This window comes from Bufo bufo, chromosome 2, assembly GCF_905171765.1.
Source record: "Bufo bufo chromosome 2, aBufBuf1.1, whole genome shotgun sequence".
Taxonomy (NCBI): domain Eukaryota; kingdom Metazoa; phylum Chordata; class Amphibia; order Anura; family Bufonidae; genus Bufo; species Bufo bufo.
This window is the reverse complement of record NC_053390.1, coordinates 296,433,349-296,445,637: the sequence shown is the minus strand read 5'-3', so window position 1 is coordinate 296,445,637 and position 12,289 is coordinate 296,433,349. Positions and strand designations below refer to the sequence as shown.

General features: G+C 43.9%; 1 long non-coding RNA gene and 2 other non-coding genes across 3 annotated transcripts; all 3 read right to left on the bottom strand.

Moving 5' to 3' along the window:
- Positions 1-2,852: 2,852 nt before the first annotated feature.
- Positions 2,853-2,994, bottom strand: LOC120992693. Its single transcript, XR_005777083.1, has one exon. It is a non-coding gene; the product is annotated as a small nucleolar RNA SNORA79 (small nucleolar RNA).
- A 173-nt stretch (positions 2,995-3,167) lies between these two features.
- Positions 3,168-10,015, bottom strand: LOC120988963. Its single transcript, XR_005776208.1, has 6 exons — positions 9,932-10,015; positions 6,576-7,237; positions 6,313-6,353; positions 5,973-6,030; positions 4,314-4,665; positions 3,168-3,625 (listed from the first exon to the last, which is right to left on the bottom strand). It is a non-coding gene; the product is annotated as an uncharacterized LOC120988963 (long non-coding RNA).
- Positions 6,100-6,243, bottom strand: LOC120992694. The gene has a single exon (XR_005777084.1). It is a non-coding gene; the product is annotated as a small nucleolar RNA SNORA79 (small nucleolar RNA).
- Positions 10,016-12,289: the final 2,274 nt, after the last annotated feature.

Below are 12,289 nucleotides of genomic sequence, written 5' to 3'. Positions count from 1 at the left end.
TGAAAATAGTCCAGAATGGGGCGGAAGGATACAGTTATCTCTTCTAAGTTATATCCTTGGATGGATTTGCCCATCTTGAAGTCATGTGATGTGTAGTTGGTTAGAGGGGGGCAGAATGTATTTAGCATTCTATATTGATGTCTAGGATTAGATATGCCCATCCTGATATCATGAGGTTTTCTCTGAACATAAGTAATATATATAACTTATGTTCCTATTTTGATATCCTAACCTAATAATAGCTTGGTTATAATGTGACAAGTTATTTCCACTCACATGTATTGTTAAGCCTGTAATGCTTTATATTAACGCTATATATATATTCATTTGCATGTATCATTGTGTTTATTTACTTATATATGTTTATAATCTTGTAACCAATAAATCTGCATATTTTTATAATACCTGTGTATTATTGTATAATGCAAAACTACATTTTATCATTAACATCTCACATCAAAAAGAACTTATTTATATGAGGAAATAGTCGGACTCAGATGTGAATTGTATCAATTAGGTTGTCTACAATTCACCAGGTCATGATTAAGAATTTATGACAAATTTTATAAATTTAATTTTTTTATGGTTAATTTTTATGACCATAATTAATTCTTAATTGAATTATTACCCACCAACAGTCCTAATTTATAATAAGTACAGCTCAAAGCTTAAATGCATCCTCCACCAACATAGAGGGATATAAAAACTGGTGTAACACCATTCTTATCATATCTCCCTCTAGGCTTAGAGGTTGGGGTGGAGAATAGGTTACTACCCCTCTGAAGAGGATCTCTGTAGTGTATTAGAATGGTGGAGGGAGCATTCAGGGCTAGAAGTGAAGATAAGTCTTAAGGGCTTCTGTCATCTTCATTTAGCAATTTTCAGTTGAGTCCATATATCTTACCTCTGTGCTGTAATTTCTTTAAAAAAAAAACTGTACTTTTATAATATGCTAATTACTTTACTACCAGCAACTTGGGTGGTTACTTGCTGGTAGCTGCCACATCCTCAGACTAAACACACCCCCTCCTCCACTTGATAGACACGGTCAGCAAGCACTCTCCTCCCATTAGCCCTGTCTGCCCATGAAATCCTGCACTGTACCAGTCCTCATTTGGCACAGGTGCTCAGAGGATGCCCGCTCCGATTTCAGCCTACATCTGGAAAACCATCCTTCTCTCAGAGCACCTGCAAATGGCTAATGTCTGGTCCTCATTCAGCACAGGCACTCTGAGAGAAGGATGCTTTTCTGGGTGTAGGCCGACATTGGCGCAGGCGCTCAGAGGATGCCTGCTCCTCTCAGTGCGCCTGCACCAAATGAGGACTGGTATGGCACAGGCACAAGATTTCATGGGCAGACAGGGCCAACAGGAGGAGAGCGCTTGCTGACCCTGTCTATCAAGTGGAGGAGGGGGCATGTTTATAGTCCGAGGATGTGGCGGCTACCAGCAAGTAACTGCCCAAGTTGCTGGTAGTGAAGTAATTAGCATATTATAAAAGTATGATTTTTAAAGAAATTACAGCAGAGGTAAGTGTGATATATGGACTCAACTAAAAATTGCTAAATGGGGTGACAGAAGCCCTTTAAGGGAACCTGTCACTGGGATTGTGTATAGAGCTGAGGACATGGGTTGTTAGATGGCCGCTAGCACATCCGCAATACCCAGTCCCCATAGCTCTGTGTGCTTGTGTAAAAAAAATAACTTGATACATATGCAAATTGACCTGAGAAGTCCTGTCCCTGACTTATCTCACGTACAGGACTCATATCAGGTTAATTTGCATCAAATTATTATTATTTTTTTACACACTAAAAGCACAGCTATGGGCACTGGATATTGTGGATGTGCTAGCCGCCATCTAGCAACCCATGTCTTCAGCTCTATACACAAAATCCTGGTGTCATATTCCCTTTAATAGAGCGATTGATAATCCCACAGAAGTGGGTCAAGAGAGACGAAGGGATAACTTGTGAAAGGCAGATTGTATCTAGTAAAAGGAGAAAGCCTACATGCTAACTTGGCATATCCAAGCTTAAGACATATCATGAATGGAACATGTATACAAGATGAACAGTAACCAGGACATCCCATTCTTTTCTCCTCTATACAAGGACACAGGTTTGTTTCATTTATCTTTATTTTAGCTGTCAGTTTCCACCAAAATTCATCAATACGGCATTCAATTCCAACATTACTGCTTTCACACCGGCCTCCAGTACAGCAGCCAGACAGCCTCAGGTCAATGGCCTATAAAAAGAAGAAGTCTACATATGAATCCCATAGTATTAACATGCAACCATACTGAAATACATGCGCAAGGAGGAGATTTGGTAGACATTGTACTATTTAAGGCTACTTTCACACTAGTGTTTCTGTCTTCTGGTACAGAGATGTCATATGGTCTCAATACCAGGAAATGATTCAGTTGTCCCCACTCAGTCAATGGAGACAAAATGTAACTAAACAGAACACTCCAAAATGCATTCTGTTTCGTTTGTGTTCCCATACAGGAGAGGAACCTGTGGTTTTCTTTCCATCATGGGATGCGGAACAAGACCAGTCATGACCCACAATGCAAGTCAATGGAGATGGATCAGTTTTCTATGACAATTGAACAGATCTGTCCCCCATTGGCTTTCAATGAAGTTCATAACGGATCTGTCTTGGCTATGTTAAAGATACAATCAGATGAGTTCATAACAGATGCAGATAGTTGCATCATTAACAGAAGGATGGATCCAGCAAAACCGCTAGTGTGAAAGACCAGCTACCATTCATATCCTGCAACAAGATGATAGCTTATAGCTTTTGCCAGTAATACACCAGCTCCCACATTCAGAGTACTAACAGGTTTGTCTTGCCCCGCAAAATTCAGAAGTGAGGAGAGGCAGCCAACCCACCACACACTCCCGAGTGAAAAAGGCAACTTTATTTTACGACAGCCTAAAATCTCCAAGTCCACAACTCAGGATTCAGAAAGGAACGGCCGTCGAGCTAGGAGAACCATAGAACACCTATAGTTTACTTATAAACATGGTTGAATTTAACAGATTAAATTTACCTTTTAAAAGCCACCATCACACCAACCTTTATCCAGATCACCTTTAAAAAAAAAAAAAAAAAGTCAGCACCACACAAGTTATATATAAAGAGCTCACTGGGGTGTGGGAATATAGGCGTTGCTCAGAGCATAAATTATAATCACAGATCTCAGGTGAAACACGGACTATGCATACTCATCACTGAACAGCCTGATGCACATGCTGCCATCTACAAGCATGGACCTGGAGTTAGAGCCAGATGACAGCCCCTCAGGGAACAGATGTTTTACCATAGTTTTGATGGCAGTTTTTGCTACAACTTTGGAATCTACAGGAATAAAAAAAAGTGACACCGATATCTAAACCACGTGTCAGTTCACTGAAGAGTCCCTTAGGCCAGGAAATCTAACTCCTTGCACATGTGATAATCCTGAAGCAACAAGCACATCAGAAATGCTGGTATACCTTACCAGAATATACCAACAGGATTTTGCGGCTTTGCATACCTAAGATCTTTGCATGTGCCAGGTCACTGCGTGCAGAGGGTCCATGGAGCTTATAGTGTAGCCTTCAGTCATCCACCTAAAAAGGAATACAATTTAATAAGTTACCTTTCATAAATAATTCCAAAAGTGATAACCCCTTCTACACAGTCCATTAGGGCAAAGATCAGATTCAGTCTAACCCCATCAGGTTACATTCTGGTGAAGCACTTCTCACAGTAGAGGCCTGGCTTTCAGGTGAAACACGGACTATGCACACTCATCACAGCAGGCGGCTGACAAGAGGCCATACATTATGCTCTAGTTTTAGGGTTTTTGAAGGGGCGTTTCAAATGCAAGAAAGCTGAGCAAATGACATCTGGACCACTGCAGCCTCTTAATGGGAACCTGTCAGGGTAAACATGGTGTCTGAGCTGCAGGAAGCATGTTATAGAACAGGAGGAGCTGAGCAGACTAATGTATAGTTTTATGGGAAAAGATTCAGTATAATTTGCATTTCATTCATTTAAATTCCTGCTCATTCTGGGCTGTGAAACCAAAGAGGTGGTCCTATCAATGATTGGCAGACTTCCCTCTAACACCTGAATAAATGGAAAACACTGGTTGGGAGCACCATCCTGTTTGTCAGGTGTCTAAAGGGAAAGGCAAGCGTGAGGCAGTGGCCAACTCAGCTGCCATCTTGGAAGAAAGTTGATATTTTTTAAATGGGGAAGGGGTGCATGTGACATGCATCTGACAATTTGATTAATCCAAATCGTGTGACATACCTTCATTCTTGCCAAGGTCCAGGATACCCAATCCACTTCCCCAAAAACAGCCAGTGTAAAATCTTGCAGATATCACGTCCATAATGTGGGGAGCGCACAACCTTGCTGGAAGAACACTGGCGACAGAACTGCAGATACTTGGAAAGCCGTAAGGTTCACATTGATTAATGGGCGCACCATCTTAAGTTTACTTAATTATTGAACGGTATTCTGCAAATTTGTAACAGCCTGGGATGGAAATCTGGCCAGCACCTTCCAAATAGCCATGATGAATGGGCAGCCTGTTGGGGTGCCAAGCACTGACATCCACAGCACAATCTGTTCTCGTCTCACATGTTAATCTCAGCCATATCTGTAACAAAGAAAAAATTGTTAACAGGCAGAAATAAATGTATTTAGAAGAAGGATTCCTCATCAAGTTCACATGTCACCCCTTCCCATTAGGAAACTACAACTGTATTCTAAGATGGCCACCATATTGGACACTACACCTTAGAGATTTATACCCTTCCCCTTAGCAACATCACACAAGGACATGTTCTCATCCAACGGTCTCCATACTTTTGGACCACCTAGTACAGTGTCTTATATTAACTGTATCTACATGATAAATGCCATTTGCTGTAGTGACAACCCCCTTAAAGGGTGGTCTCAGCTGTATCAACATTCAGCCAGTTCCTGGGATCCTTTCTTCAATGTAGTGCATTCTTCAATTATACCTGTCACCAGGTCTTCAAATTGCCCCACATGTCACGCTTCTTGTCTTACCACCCATTTCAAAAAAAATTGGTAACCAAGTATCATATGTACAGCGGCGCCCAGGGATCTCACTGCAATCGTCCCTGAGCGCCGCTCCGTTCTCTGCCATGTTCGGTCACTTGGTTATAGTAGGCGGAGACTTCCCTCGTTCTTCTCCCAGGCTGTAGCACTGGCCAATCGCAGCGCAGAGCTCACAGCCTGGGAGAAGGAGACACCCAGGAGAACAAGGGAAGTCTCCTCCTACTATAACCAAGTCCCCAAACATACCGGAGGACATAGCGGCGTCCAGAGATAATAGTAAGTGCAGTGAGATCCCTGGGTGCCACTGTACAGATCATACCTAGTTCAAATTTTTGCCAGATGAAAGGTCCTCTTTAAATGTCAATTTAAAAAACCCTGAGTTTTCTATTTAAGTATTTCTCAGCTTAATACCAGGCAGTGGCCAACCCCTTTAGTTATGACTGGAAGATGGGAATTTGAAGCTCCTCAACAACACTGAACAGTTATAAAAATGCATTTAGGTAATGTGTTTTAAATACATTTAGATTAGGACTGAGGTGCACATGGGTGATCAGGTGCGCAGAAGGAGCATACAGATGTGTTGTGTTCAGTGTAATGGTGGCCATCAACTGCAACAGGAAAAAGTTACAGCATCCTACTCCAGGCAGTAACAGATGCAGTCAGCATTTCAAAGAGGCTAAATGCTTTGCAAAATTGCTTTAAGCAGGGATGCTCAACCTGTGTCCCTTCAGCTGTTGCAAAACTACAACTCCAAGCATGCCTGGACAGCCTACAGCTATCAAACTACAGCAGGGTATGGTGGGAGTTAGATTTACAACAGCTGGAGAGCTACAGGTTGAGCATCTCTGGCTTTAAGAGTTAATGCACATCTGTACTTACCCATCAACACATACAATAAGGCCTCAGCGTCACCTTCAGACCAGCTACCATTCATATCCTGCAACAAGATGATAGCTTACAGCTTTTGCCAGTAATACACCAGCTCCCACATTCAGAGTACTAACAGGTTTGTCTTGCCCTGCAAAATTCAGAAGTGAGGAGAGGCAGCCAACCCACCACACACACTCCCGAGTGAAAAAGGCAACTTTATTTTACGACAGCCTAAAATCTCCAAGTCCACAACTCAGGATTCAGAAAGGAACGGCAGTCGAGCTAGGAGAACCATAGAACATTTATAGTTTACTTATAAACATGGTTGAATTTAACAGATTAAACTTACCTTTTAAAAGCCACCATCACACCAACCTTTATCCAGATCACCTTTAAAAAAAAAAATAAAAAAAAAGTCAGCACCACACAAGTTATATAAAGAGCTCACTGGGGTGTGGGAATATAGGTGTTGCTCAGAGCATAAGTTATAATCACAGATCTCAGGTGAAACACGGACTATGCATACTCATCACTGAACAGCCTGATGCACATGCTGCCATCTACAAGCATGGACCTGGAGTTTGCCAGAAGCCTGTTACTTGTTTCACACACCTCTTGAACAAACTCATTTCTGCTTATATTCAGAAATGTTTACTTCATCTTCTTTCCTCTTCTGCTTTTTGATTTGTCTTCTGTGCTTAGATAGATCTGGTAATCCAATTTTATGATGTCCAACAAACACAAACTTCTCTGACCATTAATAAAGAGTAGTTCTTTGACAGGGATCTTCATGTCCTTAGAACAAGAGCAGGAGATGTGCACTTCATGTTAACAGTCAGCACGACATGGACCCTCAAATTCTGAACATAGCTTAATCTCACTTGCAATTGAGGATGTCTAACATTGCCATGAAAGCCACTTAGTTTGCCTCTGCCAAGTGATGTTTTTGGCCTTTTCCCAGTTTTCTTCAGGACTGACTCGAATTTAAAATTGGCACCACAAAACAGTTTGCTAGCTCCCACTTTTCAAGCACTTTTGGATAAATATCCTTTGCAAGAGTGGCTGCTGGGTAATTTGACATTCTCTCCACTTTGCGCCCTTAGCAGAAGGCTATATCTTAGAACATCACCCAGAGTTGGGAGTTCAGGTGGCAGCATTTCTCAACCAGTTCCAAAGAAGTTACACATGTGAGTGGAAGTGGCCGGTCTTGTCTTCCTTTTACTAGCCATGGTTCTGAATTTTCAGATTGTGCAAGTGTAAGAAACTATTCGTACCTGGAAAAAGACAGACAAGAAAATATTACTATTTGTATGATACTATGATAAAAATTGGTAAAAGTATGACATTAGTAAGAAAAAAAAAAAAAAAACACTGCTGCAAATTAGTATTGCTAGTTTAAAAACTTTTACTAATGGCACACATTTTTAAATATATATTTTATAGTATAATATAAGTATTTTCTTAACCTTAGAGCAGAAGTACAGACAGAAATAAGGCACCTCTTGAAAGAAGACAGTTTGCTGCCAATTGTACATAAAATGTCAAAATATCACAAAATTGAAGTAGCTATTTACCAAGTAAAACAATGTAATTGCCATTTCCTGTAAATATTGTGATTTGCTAATCAAAACAATTTTGGCCACCCTCTTTGAAAAACAGTCAAAAAATTTGACACCCTATGAATGGTTTTCTGCAGATCTGTAACAGCCTGGGATGGAAATCTGGCCAGCACCTTCCAAATAGCCATGAAGAATGGGCGGTGTGCCAGGGTGCCAAGCACTGACATCCACAGCACAATCTGTTCTTGCCTCACATGTTACTCTCAGCCATATCTGTAACAAAGAAAATTGCTAACAGGCAGGAATAAATGTATTTAGAAGGATTCCTCATCAAGTTCACATGTCACTCCTTCCGATTAGGCAACAACTGTATTCCAAGATGGCCACCATGTTAGACACCACATCTTACAGATTTGTACCCTTCCCCTTTGCAACATCCCACAAGGACATGTTCTCAAACAACGGTCTCCATACTTTTGGACCACTTAATACTTTAAGTGTCTCATATGTACTATATATCTACATGTCAACTGCCATTTACTGAAGTGACAACCCCCTTAAAGGGTGGTCTCAGCTGTATCGACATTCAGCCAGTTCCTGGAATTCTTTAGTCCATTCTTCAATTATACCCGTCGCCATGTCTTCAAGTAGCCCCACAGGGCTCAGATGCACTGAGCTACACTGTCAGGACTGGTGCACAAGTCCACCATTATGTCACATAGCAGCACTGAGTAAATTCAGCTGGAGAGGACTATAGGGTACATACAAAACTACTGCTGGCCCCAGTCAGAACACATGTGCCAGGACTGTCTCGGAAAACCATGGAAGTGATGATCTGGACTATGCAGTACTAATGTATTAATGCAGGTGCTCGCGCTTCTGGGCTTACTAACGATGCCCCGTGTGGCCAAAGTAGGAATCGCTAGTTGTGCTGAATACTTGCTGATGAGGCAGATAGTATTCATGCTGCAATTCTTATTTTGGCCAGATGGCAGGCCAGGATAAGAAATTGCAAATTAGGGTTTAAAGAGGACCTTTCACCGATCCTGACCTTGTGAACTAAGTATCATGACATACAGCAGCGCCCAGGGATCTCACTGCACTTATTATCCCTGGGCGCCGCTCCATTCTCCAGTATGTTCGGGGACTTGGTTATAGAAGGCAGAGTCTGCCCTTGTTCTGCGGGCGTCTCCTCCTAGGCTGTAGCACTGGCCAATAGCAGCGCACAGCTCGGGAGAAAAAAAACTCCCAGGCTGTGAGCTCTGCGATTGGCCAGCGCTGCAGCCTGGAAAGAGACACCCAGCAGAACAAGGGCAGACTCTGCCTACTATAACCAAGTCCCCGAACATACCGGAGGGCATAGCGAGAGAACGGAGTGGCGCCCAGGGATAATAGTAAGTGCAGTGAAATCCCTGGGCGCTGCTGTATGTCATGATACTTAGTTCACAAGGTCCTCTTTAAATGTCAAATAAAAAAACCCTGATCAGTCCATGATGTCTATGGACCATTAGGCTGTATTAAAGCAATTTTCTTTCTAAATGCTCACCAAGATGGCCACCTCCATAATCATGTACATGAAATGAAGGGGAAAAAAAAAAAAAAAAAAAACACACTACATCACAAGATAAAAAGATACAAAAAATGGATCTGGTCTTCACTGGCAGATCACATTTCCCTTACAGCCACAGTGAAGAGCAGCTGCTCACAGCAGGGAGTTAGGCTGATGCTTTCAGACTAGGACCTCATGGCAGGAAAGTCACCTAACCTCAAAGCCTGCATGTCCGATCCACAGTAAGGTCAGGATAAACCAGCATTCTTACTGGCTTCCATAGCCAAAAAAAGAAAACTTATGACTACCAGGAGCCACAAGCTATACATCCCCAATCCTCATCTGACCTAAAATAAAATCGCCAGATCAGGACCCCCTCTCAGTTCTATAATTTAAAAAAATAAAATCTTCCCTCCCCTGATGAGGCACTGGGCTCCTGCTACTCTGCAGGTCTGACTCTCCACTGTGACCTGATGAGCACAACGTCAGGTCATAGTGCGAGTCTCCACGTACTACGTTCTCACACTGTGTGCATCAGGACGTAGTGGAGTGAGCTGGAGCTGCAAAGTAGCAACAGCGCCCGGTCAGGAAAAGAGATCTGAGCATGGGGTGGAGAGAGCCGCCTGCCTGCTTCCCGCCCCGGCTCCACAGCTAGAGCCGCATTCCGCTCAAGAGCCACAGATTGGCCACCAACAAGCGGGAAGACCGCCAGACAATACCACGTGCTCAGGACAACCTACACGGCGGCGCCGGGCTCACTACCCTTAGTCACCACAGAGCTATTAAACCCCACATCACCCAGTGAAGACCAGTCACCGATAACGGGACCACACCCGGCCCTAACAACCACTCAAACCTACCTTCACTGATCCTCGTCCGAAATAACCGTCACAACGTGATCCCGGCATTATATACACGAGGAACAGGAAGTAAGGACACCGGAAGAGAGAGGCAAGCTGGAGGCGGAGCTAGTAATAACGCCGCCACTCAGTGGCCCTCGCAATAAAAGAGGTGTGGCCAGTTCCAAAACTAAGAAGCTAGGAAAAAGACCGCGAGAATGCGCGTCATGCAAATATGATCCCGCCCCTTTATGCTTGTCAGCCAATTACCGCCGTCTTCTTCTTCAGGTCGCCTGACGACTTGGTGCCTCTCTCTGCTATTGGCTAGCTTCGCATCATGTGACCACAGTGATTGGCGCCTCGCTAGTCGCTACGCAGTTGCTTTAGCCGTAGTGGGAGCGGCGCTGTGCGGTGCGTTTTCTTTTGGGTTTTGTAGCGCTAGAATGTAGTGAGGATGATATAGAGCAGCGCTGGTGATACAGCGTACACTGCAGTGTCCAACACTTTACTGTTCCCCTGTGGCAATTTGTAACTTTGTATATGGAGTTGGTCACGTGAACAGCACATTCACATCTCCTGTTATATGAGGCATCAACAACTGCACCATGTGAACAGACCCTTAGTGCGCGTTCACACTGTGGGTTTTGGTGCAGACATACATCTGTTCTGCCAGCCATACTTGTCAGCACTGAGGATGACCAGAGTGGCAGGTTATAGCTGCAGCCCTGTTGAGAAGGTCTTGTCCATACTCCTCACTGATGCCCAGTGCTGTCTCCCATTGAGAAGTATGGATGGCAGAACAGATGTGGGTTTTTGGCGTGCGTGTTCCGCCGCGTGAATGTGTCCTTAGGCCTTTTTCCCACAAGCATGTGCGGCCTGTGAAACAGACTCCGTATGACAGCCAAATCTTCCCACACTGACCTTGGCTCGACTGACCCGAACCTCCTGCGTCATGGTGATTTATAATGCTGTGGGTGCCAGCCCGACTAAAAGGGTGATGTTTTTACTACCCAATAGAAAAACAACAAAGGCCTCAACCTAATAAGGCTACTTTCACATATGCGTTTTGAGTTTCGGCAGAGAATCTTAAAACCGGGACAAAAGAGAACCAGATCAGGATATTACGGTTTGTTCAGTTTTTTTGACCGGACACAAAAGAGCTGCAAAACCGAGCAAACCGGATACGGCATGAAAATCAATGGAGCCGGATTACCCCCCCAAAAAAAATAAAATAATTTTAATGCCGGATCCGGTTTGTTCAGTTTCTATAATACAACTGGATCTGGACGAAACAGATGCATCCGGGTGTATTAAATGAACGGAAACTTTTTTTTTTCAGGTTTTAAGATCCTCCGCCAGATCTCAAAACCTGGATAAAAAACGCTGGTGTGAAAGTAGCCTAACCAGGGCCTGCCTAAATATACTGCACTGCCTACAAAAAATATTCCCCACACGGAATAAGGCTACATACACAGTTCAACGATCCTCCATCATTGGTGGCAGCGGAGCGGCATTTCCGATGGGAGTCCCTGTTTAATCGTTGGGGCTCCGATCGGTTACCATGGCAGCCAGGACGCTACTGCAGTCCTGGCTGCCATGGTTACTTAGCTTATACTTACCTGCGCTGTCTGTGGCTGGCCGGGCGCTCCTCCTACTGGTAAGTGACAGGTCTGTGCGATGCGCCACCAATGCTTTTAATACTGGGGAGGGAGGGGGGGGGGGGGGGGGGGGCCGCACTGGCCACCAATGCTTTTAATACAGGGAGGGGGGGGGGCCGCACTGGCCACCAATGCTTTAATACTGGGTAGGGAGGGGGATCTGGCCCCTGCTGCCTGGCAGCACCCAATCAGGGTGCAGCACGTGAGGGGTTAATTGTGCGGATCACAGCCCCCTGTAAGAGATCGGGTACTGCCAGGCAGCAGTTATGTACACAGTTCTTAGTATATTCTAACTTGAAGCGTCCCCATCACCATGGGAACGCCTTTGTGTTAGAATATACTGTCGGATCTGAGTTTTCACGATTGTGAAAACTCAGATCTGAAAAAGCGGTTATGCAGACGGATCCGTTCTGAACGAATGCAAGCGTTTGCATTATAGGTGCGGATCCGTCTGTGCAGACACCAGACGGATCCGCTCCTAACGCAAGTGTGAAAGTAGGCTAAAGCACACAGCAGCTCTCACCTTCCCCTTCACCAGCCGAGCATGGATGACTCACCTGGATGCGTAGCAGTAGATCAGGAAAAATATTAAAATCCAGCTCAGGAATGGTGTAAAAATTGTAGCTTTATTGCAGCATAAAATCTTCGACAAACAGGACAAGTTCGGTTACACGTTTCGGACCATAAATAAATAGCGGTCCTTCCTCATGACATATCGAAA